Here is a 19,565-nt window from a genome sequence, read left to right as displayed (position 1 = left end):
ATGGGAGCACCAGAGGAGAGGAGAGAGAAAAGGGGGAAGAAAAACTATTTGAAAAAATAATGGCTGGAAACTCTCAAATTTGATGAAAATGTTAATTTACATATCCAAGGAGCTTAATGAACTCCAAGTAGGAAAAATGCAAACAGAGCCACATCCAAACACATCATAATAAAAAAAATGTTCAAGGACAAAAAGAAATTCTTGAAAGCATCAAAAGAAAAGTATGTCATCACATACAAGAGGACTTCAATAAGACTAGTAGCTGACTTCTCATCAGAAACAACAGAGGCAGGGCTTCCTTGGTGGCACAGTGGTTAAGAATCCACCTGCCAATGCAGGGGACATGGGTTCGAGCCCTGGTCTGGGAAGATCCCACATGCTGCTGAGCTACTAAGCCCGTGTGCCACAACTACTGAGCCTGCACTCTAGAGCCCGCGAGCCACACCTACTGAAGCCCACGCGCCAAGACTCCTGAGCCTGTGCGCCACAAATACTGAAGCCCATGCACCTAGAACCTGTGCTCCGCAACAAGAGAAGCCCCTGCAATGAGAAGCCCGTGCACCACACCAAAGAGTAGCCCTCGCTCACCACAGCTAGAGATAGTCTGCGCGCAGCAACGAAGACCCAACGCAGCCAAAAATAAATAAATAAAGTAAATAAATTTATTTAAAAAGTAAAAGAATCCGCCTGCCAGTGGAGGGGACACTGATTGAGCCCTGCTCTGGGAAGATCCCACATGCTGCGTAGCAACTAAGCCCGTGTACCACGACTACTGAGCCTGCACTCTAGAGCCTGTGAGCCACAACTACTGAACCCATGTGCCACAACTACTGAAGCCTGCATGCCTAGAGCCTGTGCTCCGCAACAAGAGAAGCCACCGCAATGAGAAGCGTGAGCATCACAACGAAGAGTAGTCCCCTTTTGCCACAACTGGAGAAAGCCCGCACGCGGCAACAAAGACCCAACACAGCCAAAAATAAATAGATAAATAAATAAATTTATTTAAAAAAAGAGAAAGAAACAATGGAGGCAAAGTGCTGAAAGGAAAAATATGTCGGCCAAGAATCTTATATCCAGCAAAAACTATCTTTCAAAGCTGAAGGTGAAATAAAGACATCCCCAGATAGACAAAAAAATGAGAATTTGCTGTATACTATTGGATTCAATTTTCCAAATTTTGGTAAGAATTTTTGTTTCTATGTTCATGAGTGATATTGTAATTTTTCTATTCTTAAAATACTACTGTCTGGTTTTGGTACCAGTTGAATTAATGGCCTCATAGAATGAATTGGGAAATATTTCTTCCTGTTCAATTTTCTGAAAGTTTGTATGGAATTGGTATCATTTCTTCCTTAAACATTGGGGGGGCATTTGCAGGCCCAGTGAAGCCATTTAGGCCTCAAGTTTTGTTTGTAGGAAGGTTTTTAACTATAAATTCAAAGTCTTTAATAGATAAAGAGGTATTCAGGGTGTTTCTTGGTTCTTGAATGATCTTTGGTAAATCATGTCTTTTCAAGGAATTTGTCTATTTCATCTAAATTGCCAAAATTTTTGGCACAAGGTTGTTCAAAATATTTCCTTTTTGTTTTTTAAATATCTATAAAATCTATATGTCACCTCTGTAGTGTGTCTTCTTTCTTTTTTATTGGCCAATCTGGCTGGAGGTTAATCAATTTTATTGTTCTCAGAGAACCAGCTTTTTTTCCCAGTGATTTTCTGTTTTCCATTTGTTTGATTTCCATGTTGATTTTTATGCCTTTCTTCTACTTACTTGGGGTCTCACTAATCTCCTCCTCCTCCTCCCCCACCCCCCCTTCTTCATCTCCTCCTTCTGCTCTTCTCCTTTTTCTTCTTGTCTTTTAGTTTCTTAAGGCAAAAGCTCACTCCAATCCTTTAAAATTCATTGAGGTCTGTTTTATAGCCCAGAATATGGTCTATCTTGGTAAACGTTCCATGTGCATTCTGCTATTTTGGGGTAGGAAGTTGTATAAATGTCAACTAAGTTGAAAAGAATGTGGAAAAACCCTGAATGAGTCCAGGCAGTGAAGAGGTCAAGGGTTGTTGCAGAAACTGCAGGAATATTTCTCAGTCATAGCGAAGGCTGAGGCTGTACAGAGATGATCTGTCCAGGGTCTGTGGGTAAACACCTGGTTCTGGCAAGGAGAGGTCTAGGAGGGAGGTGTAGGTTCAATGTCATCTTGGCCCTGGGCCTGTCTGCATTGCGGCCCTCATGGCTGCCTCCCTGGCTATCTCCTTCACAGGTCCCCTCTGCTGGGCTGGGCTGATACCCAAGTTCCAATTTCCACGCTCATCAAGGCCCCAGGCCTTGACGTGGCCACTGGGTCTACCAATGAAACTCTGGCCACAGAGAGACCCCCCACTGGATTCTGTGTCCACTCAGGTGGGGTACAGGCACTATATGTTTGGGTCCTGGCTCCTCTATTTCCCCAAAAGTTATCTGTGGCAGGCAGCCTACCCTGAGCCTCACTCTTCCTCCTCAGATCACGGGTCCTGTTCCCACACCCAGTTCTTTTATGCTCCTCCCCACTGCCAGCAGCCCCTTGGCTCAGACAAAACTAAGCTCTCAGCACCTGTCAGGTGAACCGTGCCCACCCCCAAACTCATATGTTGATGTCCTAACTCCCAGTATCTCAAAAAGTAACCACATTTGGACCTAAGGTCTTTAAAGAGGAAATTAAGTTAAAAGAAGGTCATTCGGGTAGACCCGAATCTGATATGACTGGAGTCCTTTTGAGAAGAGGAAATTTGGATACACAAAGAGATACCAGGGATGCACGTGCACACAGGGACAACTGTGTGAAGAGGCAGAAAGAGAGTGGCCATCTGCAAGCCAAGGATAGGGGTCTCAGGAGAAACCAAACCTGCCAGCACTCTGATCTTGGACTTTCAGCCTTCAGGACTATGAGAAAATACATTTCTGTTATTTAAACCACCTAGTTTGTGGTATTTTGTTATGGTAGCCCTAGCAAATTAATCATCACCCCTCATCACACACACAACAAGCTTTTCTACCCATTGAGGGAGGTGGCCCAGCCATACCCTCAGCCAGTCTGCAGAGCTGGGTGCAGATCTTTTTGGTTCCTGGCAGAGCCAAGAGGCCACAGCCCGAGGATCTGAGGGCTGAAGAATCCAACCACCAACAAAGGTTGGAGCAGAACCTGTTTCCTCCACACCTAGATCCTCCAAATTCTGAGGAACTCTTTATTAGTTATCTGTTGCTCTTGTGGGTCAAGAGTTCCGGAGCAGCTTAGCTGAGCTGTTTTGGCTCAGGTCACTCATGAGACTGAGGCCAAGATATTGGCTAAGGCTACCATCACCTGAAGACTTGACTGGAGCTGAAAGACCCACTTCCAAGATGGCTTGCTCACATGGCTCTTGGCTGGAGGTTTCAGTTCCTCATCACACAGGCCTCTCATGGGGCTGCTTCAGTGTCCTCACAATATGGCGGCTGGCTTTCCCCAGAGCAAGTGATCCAAGAGAGAGGAAGGCAGGCACTGCAACGCCTTTTATGGCCAACCCTTGGAAACCAAGGGTAGTCTGACCCATCTCCCTTCTGACCTCCCCTTTTTAGTTCAGTAGAGATCCATGGGGCTGCCCTGGCTTCCCTGTCCACCTCCCTGTGCCAGGGGCAGAACTGCCCCTTCGGGCAAAACCACCATGCCTCAGAGACCGCCTCCTGCAAATCTGCAGCTGAGGGTGGCATTCCACCACCAGGGAAGGTTAGGGTTCTGTTCCCCTTAAGATGCAAAGGCTGGATAGAAGAAACCAGCACTCTGCCGATTGTCCCCAAAGTCTGCAGAAAGGGCAGGAGGCCCCATCCCCATATCTGTCTCCATCCCTCCCCTCTCCCCCGCATGCTTGGGAGGTTTCAAGGAGACTTCCTTCCTCTCCTCTGACTCAGCCTCTGACTCAGATGGGGTGGGGAGGGGTCTGCTAAGGAGGGAGGTGTGACATATGTGCCACTGGCTGCACATTCCCTTCCTAACTAGAGGCTCCTCCAGTCCTTTGCGGGAGGTCTTGAGACTGGGAAGGGTGAGGGGCTCACCTGGACCACCCAGCAGGACCCAGGCCCCTTGAGAGGTTCCCCGAGGGCAGCTCAGAGACCCCAGATCTGAGACCAGGTTATAAGAGCTTGTTCTCAGGAAGGCAGGCTTGGGCAGGGGGAGCTGGCCGGCCACTGGGACTCTGCTGCTGGTATGGACCTTTGGACTTGTGCAAAGTGAGCCACGGAGACCAGGTCTCCCAAGGGAGGACAAGGAGCACATCCAGCCATGTGTTCCCGCTTCCTGGGGCGGGCTGCTGGGATGAGCTCTGGGCTGCTGGGATGAGCTGTGGGCTACTGGGATGAGCTCTGGGTGCCCTGGCCTGGAAGGGGGATCTGGACAGTCCCCCTCAGAGTGTCCACCACAAGCTTCAGGTTTGTGGGACAAGTGTGCTGCCTCCTTGACCTGCTCCCCTCCTCCCCCTGGCCTCCCAGATCCTATCCTTCTGGAAGCAACTGCAGTGGTTCTGGGCTCTGTGGGAAGAGGAAATGGAAAAGTTGCTTGTGTTTGAGACATTTCCTTGTATTCCTCTGATAAAAGAAATGTTCATGTATTGAGGTCTGGGGAAGTCATTCTGGCTTATACATGAGTTAACTTGAATTTTATGCTAACTAGTACAGCCCGTTTGTGGCCTATTAAACATACATTGTACATCTGCTTTGATTCAAGAAAAGGGCGCTTTGACCAGAAGTAAAGAATGCCCATGTTAAAAATAAAGATTAAATGCCTCCCTTCCTGGGATGGCACTCCTGTGATGCTAAGACTCCCTTCCCAGGTGCCAAGGCCATACTGACCTGATGTGTACACGCTGATCTGTTTTTTGTTTTTGTTTTTTTTAAACTTGAAGGAATATATCCCTGACTTGTTTGATGTTCTTTGTTCTGACAAGACATAAAACTGTGCTGAAAACCATGCTTCTATGGAGCAGTTTCTCAGAGTTATCTGAGAGGCTGTCTTCCTGGCTATAGTCCTTAGTTTGGCTCAAATAAAACTCTTTGCTATTCCTATTATAGATTGTTGATTATTTTCATCAACACCTCCATCCCCAGCCCTGAGGCTTCCAGGGAAACCCCAGGCTATGGAGCTGTGGAGAGAGTGGACAGTTCAGCCGACTTCACTAAGCCCTGGGCACTGGCTGAAAGATCTGGGCTGCAGGAGCCAGTTGGAGGCACCTGGAAGGTCACTTGCATTCCTGGAATAATAACAGCAAACTTGAACTTGCACTCACCAGGCGCTGGCTAAAATGCCTCACAAGCCTCATCTCAGGGTCCTCACAACCCTGGTGGACAGGTGTTAAGATGCCTGCTGTACAGAGGAGGACACCAAGGGCCACAGGCCTGGTGCATAGCAGGACCTGCACTCATACTCAGCTTGTCTTAACTCCCAGCAGGCTGGATACCCAAGGGCCAGAGCAATTAGCAGAGATGGGCTTTGACAGACTTAGCCAGAATCTGGCTAGAAGATAGTAGAAGATTTAGAAGGAAGCTATTTTAATTCCAACATGCACGAAGGTTTGGAGCTTATGGTTAGTTTTGTTTGAGTTGTAATTGGCTATGGGGAGGGGACGGGGCAGTGTCAGCTTGTCATTGGCAGCCTCTAAAGGTCTCAGCTGGCTGTGTCCAATGCCACTGTCCTGAACTGCTCTGCCACTTCCAGCCCATTGTCACCTCTGTCCTTTCCCTGGCCCAGCTCCGACTAGGGCTGAGTTACCTTCAGCACTTTCCTGGGCTCCCCAGCAAGGGGACTGTCAGCTCCTCTGTGTAGCAAAGGGGCACCAAGGCCAGAATCATTCAAAGGCCGTCATAACAAAGACCATTGATATGGTTTCAGAGTCCACACTGCAACTAACCTTTGAAAAACTGCCAATTTTGTGTTTTAGTTTATATCAAAGAATAGCCATTGTTGTCTGAAAAAGCTATTGAAATGTTCCTCTTTTTTTTTTCCCACCTTCCTCTCTGTATGAGGTTGAATTTTCTTCATATTTTCAACCAGAGCAATACATCACAACAGACAGAATGCAAGAGCAGACATGGGAATCCAGCTATCATCTGTGGAGCCAGACATGAAAAGATTTACAAAAATATTTTTTAAAAAGCCATCTTCAGGGGCTTCCCTGGTGGCGCAGTGGTTGAGAGTCTGCCTGCCGATGCAGGGGACACGGGTTCGTGCCCCGGTCTGGGAAGATCCCACATGCCGCGGAGCAGCTGGGCCCGTGAGCCATGGCTGTTGAGCCTGTGCGTCCGGAGCCTGTGCTCCGCAACGGGAGAGGCCACAACAGTGAGAGGCCCATGTAACGCAAAAAAAAAAAAAAAAAAAAAAAGCCATCTTCTCACTAATGTTTTTTAAAATATAGTTACTTTAAAAATATTTTTATGCTAAAAATATACTTACTGTTATTTTAAAACAAATTAATAGATTTTTTAAGTTCTCAATTTAAATTTCTAATCGGAGTATTAGTTTTCTATGACTGCTGTAACAAATTACCACAAACTTTGTGTGGCTTAAAATAACACTAATTCATTCTTTTACCATTCTAAAGGTCACAAGTTGGAAATGGGTCTCATTGAGCCAAAACCAAGGTGTCACCAGGGCAGTTTGGGGCATTTAAACAGTGCCTGGAGCTCAGTAGGTGCTAAGTGTTGGCAATCATCATCACCTTCTTTTTCTTCTTCTTATTAATGAGGTTAGAGAGGTCAGTTGAAGCCAGATCATAAAAGCCCAGGAAGCCCCGTTATCCTGGGAGCACTGGGGTTCTTAGGGCTGGTGTTCGGTTATGGAAGGGTTTAGGCAAGAAGGAGCTGGTCAGCCCTGGGTTCAGGAGGGCCCCTCTGTGGGAGGGTGGAGAATGGATAGGAGGGGGAAGACCACCAAGGACACTACCGCTGTCACCCAGCAAGGGGTGGTTATGGCTTGACCTCGGCAGTGGCAGAGGGATAAAGGGCAGTAGATGGGATTGAGAGAAAGGTTGGGACAAGGCCCACGTTTCTGGGCCAACAAGAGTCCAAGGGCCCGATAGGTAAGAGTCACACCTGTCAAGTGAAGGAGCGGCTGCCTGCAGAGGTACAAGCTTCCTGCCGCAGGAAGGTGAACGCAGGGGTAAAGGGCCACCTGCTGAGGATGCTACAGGGGGTGCCTGCACTTGGACAGAGCACAACCTCCAGCTCTGACAGACAGACATTCCTGATTGTGACTTAAATTACTTGGTCCTGGCATATAGGAAAGCATCTGTAACCAGAGGTAAATTAGGCAGGCCTGGGCCACAGATGGGGTGCTTAGCCTCCCTCAAAGTCTCAACGTGCTGTCTGAGGGCCTCCAGGCTCTGCATGCATGGGCCTGCCCACCAGGTGCACACTCCACCTGTTATCACCCACTACCCTTGTCTTCTGCTGGGTGCCCAGGCTGCCCACTGGTGCCAAAAGCCTGTGGCTGAAGTCATGGTGGGACTGTGGTCCTCAGGGCTGGTGTCCAGACGGGAGGTCCGGGGTGCCCAAATCCTGCTTCCCGTGAGGTTGCCCAGTGAAATATACACACCAAGACATTGACAAACAGAAAAATGATATACAACTTGGTTCTGAAACAGTCTCAGAGGAGCCCGCACTGGTCTTGGGGGCCTTTGATGTCACCGAGTGACAAGTCCTGCTTTGCCATTAAATGATTATGGCCATTGATCCTGAGCAAGCCACACAAGGCTTTATGTGCTTGTCCAGATGATAAAGCATATTGCGACCAGGGCTGGATTCCTTTGGGGCATCCCTCCTTCTGTCTGCTCTGGCGTTTGTGGCTTGCTGTGTGTTGTTTCACTGAGAGAACACAGTGGGACCTCCGGGGGTCCCAGATGAGGTAAGAAAGTTGTGACCTGCCTCAAGCAAGTCAGATGGTTGTGGGACATCTGTTACAGTCGATGAACCTACACTGACATGTCATTATCACCCAAAGTCCAAAGTTCACACTACAGTTCACTCTTGGTGTTGTACATTCTATGGGCTTTGGCAAATGTATAATGACATGTATCTACCATCAAAGTACCATAGAGTATTTTCACCATCTTCTGTGCTCTGCCTACTCACCCCTCCCTCCCCACTAACCCCTGATGTCTTTTTGCTGGATCTTTTTGCTGTCTCCATAGTTTTGCCTTTTCCAGAATGTCATATAGTTGGCGTCATACAGTATGTAGCCTTTTCAGATTGGCTTCTTTCACGTAGTAAAACACTTTTAAGTTTCCTCCACATCTTTTCATGGCTTGATGGATTATTCCTTTTCAGTGCTGAATAATATTCTATTGCATGGATGTAGCACAGTTTATTTATACATTCACCTCCTGAAGGACATTTTGGTTTCTTCCAAGTTTTAGCAATTATGAATAAAGCTGCCATACTCATTTGAGTGTGGGTTTTTATGTGGACATGTTTTAATTCCTTTTGGTAAATACCAAGGAGCATGACTGCAGGATCATATAGTAATAGTATGTTTAGTTTTGTAAGAAACCACCAAACTGTCTTCCAAAGTGGCTGCACCATTTTGCATTCCCACCAGCAATGAGAGTTCCTATTGCTCCTCACCAGCATTTGGTTGTCAGTATTCTAGATTTGGTTCATTCTAATAGGTGTGTAGTGGTATCTAATTGTTGTTTTAATTTGCATTTCCCTGATGACATACGACATGGAGCATATTTTCACATGCTATTTGTCATCTGTATATCTTTTTTGGTGAGATGTATGTTAAGGTCTTTGGCCCATTTTAAAAATCAGGTCATTTATTTTCTTATTGGGTTTTTTTGTTGTTGTTGCGGTACGCGGGCCTCTCACTGTTGTGGCCTCTCCTGTTGCGGAGCACAGGCTCCAGACATGCAGGCTCAGCGGCCATGGCTCCCAGGCCCAGCCGCTCCGTGGCATGTGGGATCTTCACGGACTGGGGCACGAACCCGTGTCCCCTGCATCAGCAGGAGGACTCTCAACCACTGTGCCACCAGGGAAGCCCCTTATTGTTGTTTTAAGAGCTCTTTGTAAATATATTTTGGATAACAGTCTTTGTCAGATGTGTCTTTTGCAAATATTTTCCCCCAGTGTGTGGCTTGTCTTCTCATTCTCCTGATATGTCTTTGCAGAGCAGAAGTTTTACATTTTAATGAAGTCCAGCTTATCAACGATTTCTTTCATGGATCATGCCTTTGGTGTTGTATCTAAAAAAGTCATCACCATACACAAGGTCATCTAGGTTTTCTCCTTTATTATCTTTCAGGAGTTTTATAGTTTCACATTTTACATTTATGTCTGTGATTCATTTCAAGTTAAGTTTTGTTAGAGGTGTAAGGTCTGTGGTTAGATTTTTTTTTTTTTTACATGTGGATGTCCAGTTGTTCCAATACCATTTGCTGAAAAGACTATCTTTGTTCCATTATATTGCCCTTGTTTCTTTGTTAAAGGTAAGTTGACTATATTTATGGGGATCTTTTTCTGGGTTCTCTATTCTGTTCCACTGATTGATTTGTCTGTTCTTTCACTGATACCACACTGTCTTGATTACCGTAACTTTATAATAAGTTTTGACATCAGGTAGTGTCATTCCTCCAACTTTGTTCTTCTCCTTCAATATCATGTTGGCTATCCTGGGTCTTTTGCTTTCCATATAAACTTTAGAGTCAGTTTTTCAATATCCAAAAATAACTTGCTGAGACTTCAATTGGAATTGCATTGGATCTATAGATCAAGCTGGGAAGAACTGACATCTTGACAATATTGAGTCCTTCTATTCATGAACATGAAATATCTCTCCATTTATTTAGTTATACTTTGATATCTTTCATCAGAGTTTTCTGGTTTTCTTCATATAGATTTTGTACATATTTTGTTAGATTTATACCTAAGTATTCCATTTTGGGGGTACTCATGTAAACAGTTCTATTTCTCTAATTTCAAATTCCACTTGTGCATTGCTAGTATATAGGAAACTAATTAACTTTTGTATATTAATCTTGTATCCTGCAACTTTGCTATAATCACTAATTAGTTCTGGGAGGTTTTTTTTTACTGATTCTTTCAGATTTTCTACATGGATGATCATGTCATCTGTGAACAAAGACAGTTTTATTTCTTCCTTCCCACTCTGTATACCTTTAATTTCCTTCTCTTGTCTTATTGCATTAGCTAGGAGAGACCACACCTATTTTTAATGCCACTGTATCCTTTGTACCCAGCACCATGCCAGGCATAAGTAGGTGCTCAATAAATATTTATGGAAAAAATGAACCATGTGGTCACTTAGAGGCAGAAAGCCTAAGAGAAGAGTGTGTGGTGTGTGTGCATGTGTGTGTGTCACATGTGCACCTGCATGATAAGCACATCTGTATGACAGTGTAGGCATGCTTGTGCACGTGTGGTTGTGTGCATGCATGTGGTATGTGTATGGAGAGACAGCATGTGTGTGCATGTGTGTAGTGTATGTGTATGTGAAGGATCTTCTAACAGTGACTAGTAAACTCTACTCAGTCACTGTTCTGGAATCAGACTCATTTGAAGTAGCAGCCCCCTCTCTTGGGGAGAAGTGAGGAGGGGTTGGAGAGATGCAGCCCCTTTCTCTACCTCTTATTCACTGGTGCCCTCCCGGGGCCAAAGCTTCCAATGGCCTGTGGGAGAGTCGGGGAGAAGATGCCATTCCCACTTGGGACTCTCCAAAGGAGAGAAATGCAACATCTTCCTGCTTGGAGTCCAGGGTCTAACAGGGTTTGTGAGCATTTCTGTCAGTCCTCACTTACATCATCTCTGCTCACCATAGAGCTCAGATATATCCAAGGACAGCTGGGTTCAAATACCAGCTCTGCTATTAGTTCTTTGATATTGAACAAACTTTCTTCCTCCGAGTAGGGGAAAATATTATTACCAACTCTGTTGTCATGATTAAATGAGATAATGCAAGCAACATGCTGTAGTAGGCAGCCCCCACAGTGGCCACCAATGATCCTCACTTCCTGGTATTCACACCCTTGTGTAGTTGCCTCCCACACCGAATAGGTCTGATCTCTGTACCAGCAGGACACTGCAGAAATGACCAAGTGTGATTTCTGAGGCTACATCATAAAAGACATTGAGGCTTCCATCCTCCTCTCTCTTGCATCACATGCTTCAGTAGCCAGCTACCATATCTTGAGGATGCTTAAGAAGTACCATGCAGAGGTTTAAGAGGCAAGGAACTGAGGGGGCCAGGACCAACTTGCCAGCTGCATGAGTGCACCATCCTGGACATGGATCCTCCAGCCCCAGACAAGCCTTCAGACGACGGCCCCCCTGGCTGACATCTTGATTATAACCTTGTGGGAGACCCTAAACCAAAACCACTCAGCTGAACTGCTCCTGAATCCTGACCCAGAGAAACTGACAATAATACATTTTCATTGTTTTAAGCTGCTAAACTGTGGGGTACGTTACACAGCAGAGTATAACTCATACATGTGTGCAGCACAGTGTCTGGCACTGCGTGTACTCAACAAATGATAGGAAGGCACGGTTATTAGTCACTCTTCTCCTTTGGAATCAAGCTTTGTATCTAGGTTGAGCTCACTGTACTAGGTTCCTTCTTCCCTTAGGCTGTGGGCTGTTCTAGGTAATGCAATGGAGGGCTGGTCCCATCAGTTTGCCAGCTGTGTCTGAATCCCTCTTTGACTTGAAGAGGATCCCCACCACCACCATCCACAGCCATTTCCATTTTGGACTAGTTAACCTATTTTCTGATTTTGTGATATCTCCAACATCAGGACTGGTTTTAAAAAACATACAGGCAGGCCTCCTTGAATGTCTCTTTGTCTATGAAGGTAGAGGCTCCTAAAGTTAGGATGAACCTCAAGTCTCCTAGTCTAACGCCCCTCCCTCTCACTTTAATCCAATGTCCCCATTTCCCCATTTGGGAACCTGGACTTCATCTATCATCTGTCATTCTCAACATCACATCTCTTACAGAGCTCATCATTCTCAATTTTTAAAAAAAATCTCTCACCGGGCTTCCCTGGTGGCACAGTGGTTAAGAATCTGCCTGCCAATGCAGGGCACGTGGGTTTGAGCTCTGGTCTGGGAAGATCCCACATGCTGCGGAGCAGCTGGGCCCGTGAGCCACAACTACTGAGCCTGCGAGTCTGGAGCCTGTGCTCCGCAACAAGAGAGGCCACAATAGTGAGAGGCCCGTGCACCGCGATGAAGAGTGGCCCCCGCTCGCCACAACTAGAGAAAGCCCTCGCACAGAAATGAAGACCCAACACAGCCAAAAAAAAAATCTCTCACCGGCAAGCACCTGTTTCCTCCCAATCTGGCTCCCTGAGCAAGTGGAATCTGAAACCAGTCCCTCCTAAATATCTATACCTGAGAACACTAAGGAACAAGACACACCTGAGCTGACCAGCCCCCACTCCCCATCTTCCTCTAGATCCATCTCCTGTTGCCTTGCTATCCCATCAGGCTGGAAAGCAGCCTCTTTCAGCAGCACCCCTGCCCTGGAGGCAGGGTCATCATGCCGATACTGCTAGACATAGGGCTGGCTGCATAATTTGTGGGGCCCAATGCACAATGAAAACGTGGGGCCCCTTCTTTGACAATTATTAAGAATTTCAAGATGGTGACAGCAGAGCTGAGCACAGGACCCTTCTGAACGTGTGGCCCTCTGTCACTGCAGAGGTAGCCTTTGTGTGACATGGGCCCTGCTGGCACCAGTCCCTGTTGTCTTAGAACTCCCCAATGCCCTGTGTTTACTTTTCTCCTCTGTTCTTTATTTTCATTTTCCAGCTCCTCCTTGCATCCTCTTCTTTTCTGGAAAGCTGGCCAGGACTCTTGGCTGGTGTGGCCTCCTCTAGACATCTTCAGGGCTATTGGGTTTCCCTTAACATTCATCTGCCTCTTGCTCTGGCACCATCTTTTTTTAAATTTTTTTTTAACATCTTTATTGGAGTATAATTACTTTACAATGGTGTGTTATAACAAAGTGAATCAGCTATACATATACATATATCCCCATATCCCCTCCCTCTTGCATCTCCCTCCCACCGTCCCTATCCCACCCCTCTAGGTGGTCCCAAAGCACTGAGCTGATCTCCCTGTGCTATGTGGCTGCTTCCCACTAGCTATCTATTTTACATTTGGTAGTGTATATAAGTCCACGCTACTCTCTCACTTCGTCCCAGCTTACCCTTCCCCCTCCCCGTGTCCTCAAGTCCATTCTCTACGTCTGTCTTTATTCCTGTCCTGCCCCTAGTTTCTTCAGAACCACTTTTTTTCCCTTAGATTCCATATATATGTGTTAGCATACGGTATTTATTTTTCTCTTTCTGACTTACTTCACTCTGTATGACAGTCTCTAGGCCCATCCACCTCACTACATATAACTCAGTTTCATTCCTTTTTATGGCTAATACTCCATTGTATATATGTGTCTGGCACCATCATGTCCCTCTCCTGCCGTGGCTGAATTGATGTCAGGGACTTGAGCCACGTGGGGCTTGGTTGCGAATCAGTACCCTCTCTCTCTGCTACTTTTCCACTGGTGCTTCTCAAGCTGGGCCAGCCCACTTCTCCAGCCTCACCCACTTGCTCCTCCTATACATGCTATACTGAACAGCACTCACACTGGACCTCCCTCAGATCTTGAGGCATTTCAGGCCCTGACACGACTGTGAGATTTTGAATAGTCATGGCAGAGACAGTGCTGTGGATTCACCCATTTCATTTCCCACACCGCCTCCCCCTCAGGAGGACTATATTTCCCAGAAGCCCTTGTATCCAGCCCAGCCCATGTGACTGGTTATAGCCAATGGGATGTGGGAGGAAGTGAAGTACAGTGAAGGAGTATACTCCTGGGTCCTGCCCCTAAAATCTCCTGGAGGCCCTCTGCCCACTCACTCCCCACCCTGCCTGTTTGTGACATTAAGGGTGCCTTGAATCCACAAGATACTGGAGCTAAAGATGGAAGCAGTCCACGGCTGCCTTTGCATAAAGGAAGAAACACCCTTAGCAACGGGGTGATGCCTTCCATCTAAACCGAGGGCCCAGGGAACACGCCAGATCAGCTTTCTCCCCATCTTCCCAGTCCAGTGCTTGCCACCACCTTCAGTTTTTTTTTCAGGAAGCTCCATGCAGCCGTGGAAAGGGCACAGACTGTGGAGGCAAAGTCATAGTAGCAACTTGGGCGTGAATTCTGCCTTCTGGACCTCAGTTTCCCCATTGGAAAGATGGAGGAGGATGATCCTTTGAGATCTCCCAGCCTCTCATGATGGGCTTGGGGACCTGGGGGCTGACAGCTGCCCCCTCACTCCCTCTGGGTACACCCAAGGGGCGAGCTTGTCTGCGCACTCAGCTCCCACAGGTAACTCCTTTGAGTTCGGCATTGCTTCTGGAAGTCTGAAAGGTTGATAACTGTCGTTTGTGTTAGTGAACACAAATGGACAGGGATGGCTGGAGGTGACTTTGAAGTTGCAAAGCCCTGGGTTTCAGTCCCAGCTCTGCCACCACTCACCAGGTCGATGACCTCGGGCAAGGGACACCTATCATCTGAAGAGGAGGACCTAACCAGCCAGGATTAAATGAGACTAAAAAAAAAATAAAGCAGACTTTACTTCTCTAAGACTCAATTTCCTCATCTGTGAAATGTGAATATAACCATACCCACCCTATTGGGTGGTTGGGAGGATCAAATGAAATAATATGAAGTGTGTCGAGTTTAGCAGGGAGTCTGGTCCTCAGGCATTTAATCAATGTCCACCATTGATATGACAAAGTACCTGCTCTTCAGCAAATGTTAGCCCCGTGGTGGGTGGGCCTTGCTCCCCTCCGACTCTGTGTACACACCCATTATCAGGGGGTCTTGCCCCAAGTGGTTTGAATGCTGTAGCTGCTCACAACCCTTCACCTGGAGCGGGTGCTGTGTTGTCGGGCGCTTTCTCAGGGTGAGTCTCTAGTGCCTAATTCAGAGTTTTAAAGATGTAGCCGGCGTCATTTCCAGAGAGCATTCCAAGGCCTCAAAAGCCCATCAATAGCAAAGTTATAGCAGAAGCCCAGATCAGCCACCCCCCTCAAACTGCTGCAGACCCGTTGGCCGAAGATCAGACACCCCGATTGCTAAGGGTTAATTACAGACTTGGCGCCCATCTGCTCCAGACCTCTCAAGAGTCTTTCTTTTTTCTCTTTCCAAAGGCATAAACATTTGTACTGCAAGTAGCCCGGGGGGCTGGAGTTGTTTATTTTGTAGTTAACAAAGAGAAGAACATTTTGGCTTGTAGCCCAAGTGTTCTGCTGGCCCCAGGGAGAACCTTTTGGGAGGCCCCCCCTACACAAGCAGGTGCCTCTGGGGGTGGCTCAGGTTGGGGTGGGGCAGGCTAGCAGCTTCAGCCCGGCCCTGGGAGCCCAGGTGACTTCCCCAAGCAGGGGAAGTGCTGCTTCTCAGGCTTAGTCTGTCTTGGAAACACACACCCCAGCATTTTGACTCTTTGACAGAAGAAAGAACTGCTTTCTTCTGAGTGGTGTGCCAGTGAGAGGCAAATGTTGCTCTTTGTTTTTTACACTTTCCATTAAAAAAAAGTAATCAATGTGTTTCTCCCCCCAAAAAAATTGCACATGTAATTCAATAATATAAAAGATTCAAGCTACGTATAAACACATCAAATAAAATGTGCTGAACAGTGACTTAGAATTTCATAGTATGGAAGTAGAATAATTCATCTGCTCACGTACCTGCTGATGGGATGTGTTCCTTTTATAAGCAGACAAAAAGGATGCTCTTAAATAAAGATCTTCCTGTTGTTGGGTCCCGTGGGGTCAGGGCGCAGAGGACTCGCCTTCTGGGCAGACAGTTTGAGAATCCGAGAGCTCCTAGGTGTCGTGGTGAGAGAGTGTCCTGGGTTAGTCGACAGGGTTAGAGCCCAGAGCAACGGAGGTGGCGGTTCAGGGCTGACGTTCTGCCGCAGCACTCTGATATTACCACTGAGCAGCGCTGGTGAGCAAGGCTGCGCAGGGGCGGCTCCTGCCATGAAAGCAAGGGCGCGGGAGGCAGGGCCGGGGCCCAGCGGAGAGAGAGCTGGGCCTGGGGTTTTAGCCTGCCTGTTTGCCCACCTGGGGCCAGGAGGGAAATAAAAGGACATCAAAATTCTGCATTTGTTCCTGACCTGAAGCAACAGATGAAGAAATCCACTGCAGGCAGGAGGCCAGCAGAGAAGGGTATTTTCACCCAATAGATAACGTTACTGAGAAGGTAATGGTCAGTAGATATTTTTATAAAATAGGGCCATATATTGAACATATTGGGGGAAATTAGCTACTTAAAGGAACCGAGTCAGGAATTATTTTTCTAAGGAGCGAACTTGCCCTTTGTGCATTGTGTGCTTGGAATTTGATAAACAGAGTTTCAATCCCAAAGGCAGGGCGCATCTGAGGTCCCATGCTCTTGGTGGTCCCCGGGAGGTCTGGCTGCAGAACCGTGTGATTCCGCTCCCATTTGGGACTATGGACCAGGCCCTTGACATGCTGACCCTCTCCAGACCTGTGTGGTTAGAGTGTCACCACCCTTAGTTTACTGACGAAAATCATTAAAACGCCAGTGCCAGAGCAGAACATTTTACCTTTATTATGTTATTTAATCTTCACAGCAACTCTATGAGAAAACTACTGTTAGACCTATTTTATAGATGAGTCAACTGAGGATAGAAAGGTAAAATAACTTGCCTGAGGTCTGGGAGCTGGTGACAGCAGAGCCTGCATTAAACCCAGTCCCCACAAGTTCAGAGCTCACGGTATTAATGCTCCTCTGATGAGGAATCAAGGCTTCCTCAGTGAAGCCAGGTGGCTTGGCTAGGGTTACCTACACAGGTATGTTGGCAAGCCCGCCTCCTTCCCCCACCCCTCAGCAGCGGCTGCCTTCCTCAGCCCCAGCTTCCGGTCCCTGTCACCCCAAACAAGACGGAGGCACAGCCCGGAGTGTTTCTGGGGTAGAGGGCTCCCAAGACTTGGGCCCAAGTTGCAAATGACTCAGTGGGAATGGGGAAAAGGCGAACAGCACCAAAGAGAAAGGCCACCCGTGCAGTCAGTCTCCTGCCCCGAGAGTCAGCCGGGGAGAAAAGGGGTTGGAGAAAGTTAAGCAGATTCTTTGCTAAGCCCCTTTGCTGAGAGATTTGATGGCAAATCTCAGCCAAGCAAGGCCACATGCAAAAGGGCCGCCCTGCCCACCTTGCGGCACTGAGAAGGTCAGTTTCTAAGAGACTGGGGCTCCCTACGTGGGAAAGGGAAGTGATTTTTGCCCAACATTTGGCTGGGAGTCTGGCTCATGGTTCCAACTCATGGGTATTAGCAAAGGAGAACAAGGCATTGTTTAGGGTGGCAAATTAGTTATAATTAAGAGAACCTGGGAGACGCAAAACAATGTAAGGGCCACCAGCTGTCCTGGATCTGGGGCCTCTGGAGGAAACCAGCCGCCACCCCTGCAGTGCAGCCCATTCAAGCAAAGAGCCTCCCCCATCCCCTCCCCTCCCTCCCTTGCGCTCCCAGGGGGCAAGCGCTGCTGTGCATTAGGGTCTCCCTTTCTGCCCCACCAGCATCTTTTCCTTCCCTTTCTCCACAATTTAAACTCACCCAGCTTGTCTCTCAGGAAAGCAAACAGGCTTGGGGGCGGGTTCAAGTCCCGATTGCTGTGCTTCTTGAGTGAGTTATTTAACCTCTCTGAGCCTCAGTGTCCTCATCTGACACATGGGGATAATAACGAGGCCTAACCCATCCAGCTGTTGCGAGCATTCAAAAGGAAGAAAAGCGGTTGGCATGCTGGAGGGGCTGGCCTGTGGGCTTGCCTGTTTTCCTACAGCCCGCGAGCTGAGAATGGTATTTACATGTTTTAATTATTGGGGGAAAGTCAAAAGAGGAAGAATACTTTGGTGACATGTGAAAGTTATACAAAATCCAGGTTTCAGTGTCCATAAATGAAGTTTTATTGGCATACAAGCTGCCATGTGTTTATATATTGTCTGTGGCTGTTTAGGGGTGGGCCTTGGTGCCCCACCCCCTCACAGTCACCCGAAGGCTTGAGGACTTGAGGTGATGGGAGTGTCCTTGGGGGTCCCTGGGAATAGGCTGTGGTTCGAGTGGATGCTGCCCCCAACCAGTGCAGTCAGAGTTGAGAGGTTGTGACAGAGACTGGAGACCATAGGACCCACAAAAGGTAAAATAGTTACTATTTAGCCCTTTGCAGAAAAAGTCTGCTAACTCCTGGTGTGAGCACCTGACACTGGGTAAGTGATCAGTAAAGTGTATGCATGGTTACTATTATGATTATTACTCTTTTGGTCTAGTTTTAACTTTCAGGTACCCCTGTTTTGCCTTAATGGAGAGATTCTGAACCTGAAGTCCATGGAAGGGTTTCTGGGGCTGGGTGGGGAGCGTCTCTGAATCTCCAGAATTTCTATGTAGCTTTTGCAGGTGAGGTCTTTTGGGGACGGGCTTCATGACATCCCTCTGATACCCAAAGGAGTCTGGGTTGCCAAATAGGTAAAGAATTGTAGGTTTGATGCCTTCCTCACCCTAGGCAAATTGATCTGTATTTTCCCTGGGCTGTCTGGAGGCAACAGGGATGATATTTGGGGGAGATATTTGGGAGCCACAGGGTTTCCCCTCAGAGCCCAACCCCCTGCCCAAGTGGGAGGGGCTTGCAGAGCAACAGGAACCAGGAGCCTTGGCTTTGGAGCCAGCAGACTTGGGCTCAGTCCTGGCCTTGCCCTCCACTGGCCGGACTGCTTCTCTGAGCCTTGGTTCCCAGGCTGGGTTGACCCAGGGATGACTTTGAGGGTTGAGCACAGTGTCTGGCACACAAAGGTACCGCAGAAATGGTAGCTATTATTATTATCAGCAGCAGCAGCACCCTTGCACATTCAGATTTCCTCAGCTCTCCTGAGACCTATAAAAAGCTGCCCCACATTTGGCTGAGGTTTGAGTTCCCACTGAGTGCTCTTGATCCGATTTTATCTTTGGTACCAGCAACTAAGGCGAGTTCATTACACGCATTCTCACGATCAGTGTGCAAAACAGCAGGTCCCCAATTAAGTTTCTAGAAGTTCAGTGGCTTCACTTGAACAGGGACAATGGTAAACGTTCCTGAGAGCTAAATAAGAGACCTGAAGCTTCTCTGTTGCAAGAACCTTGGCTGTTTCAGATCCTGCCATCTTTTTTCCCAAGGAGTTACTCTGGACCTCAAGCTTGGATCTGTTTTCCCCCTAAAATGCTTCCCTGTGGAGCCTGGTTCCCCAGCCCAGTCATCCACAGTGGGCAGGTTCATTCCAGAGCCTGGTAACCACCACTGAGAGGGCTGAGGGCATCCCTGCCACCGGGCTGTCCTGGAGACGGGCCTCCCGGACACAGGCTGGTCCACGGCCAGCCCAGCCCGGTGCTGTCTGCGCCCAGTTGCCGGGTGTAGTCCCATTCAGCAGGGATCTGGTGGCTCCAGACAACAGCTGGAGACCAGGACGGGAGACTTCCAGCTACAAGCAAATGTTGC

Source organism: Mesoplodon bidens (genome assembly GCF_964165515.1).
Source record: "Mesoplodon bidens genome assembly, chromosome: 13".
Classification (NCBI taxonomy): Eukaryota; Metazoa; Chordata; class Mammalia; order Artiodactyla; family Ziphiidae; genus Mesoplodon; species Mesoplodon bidens.
Note: the sequence above shows the minus strand (reverse complement) of the source record.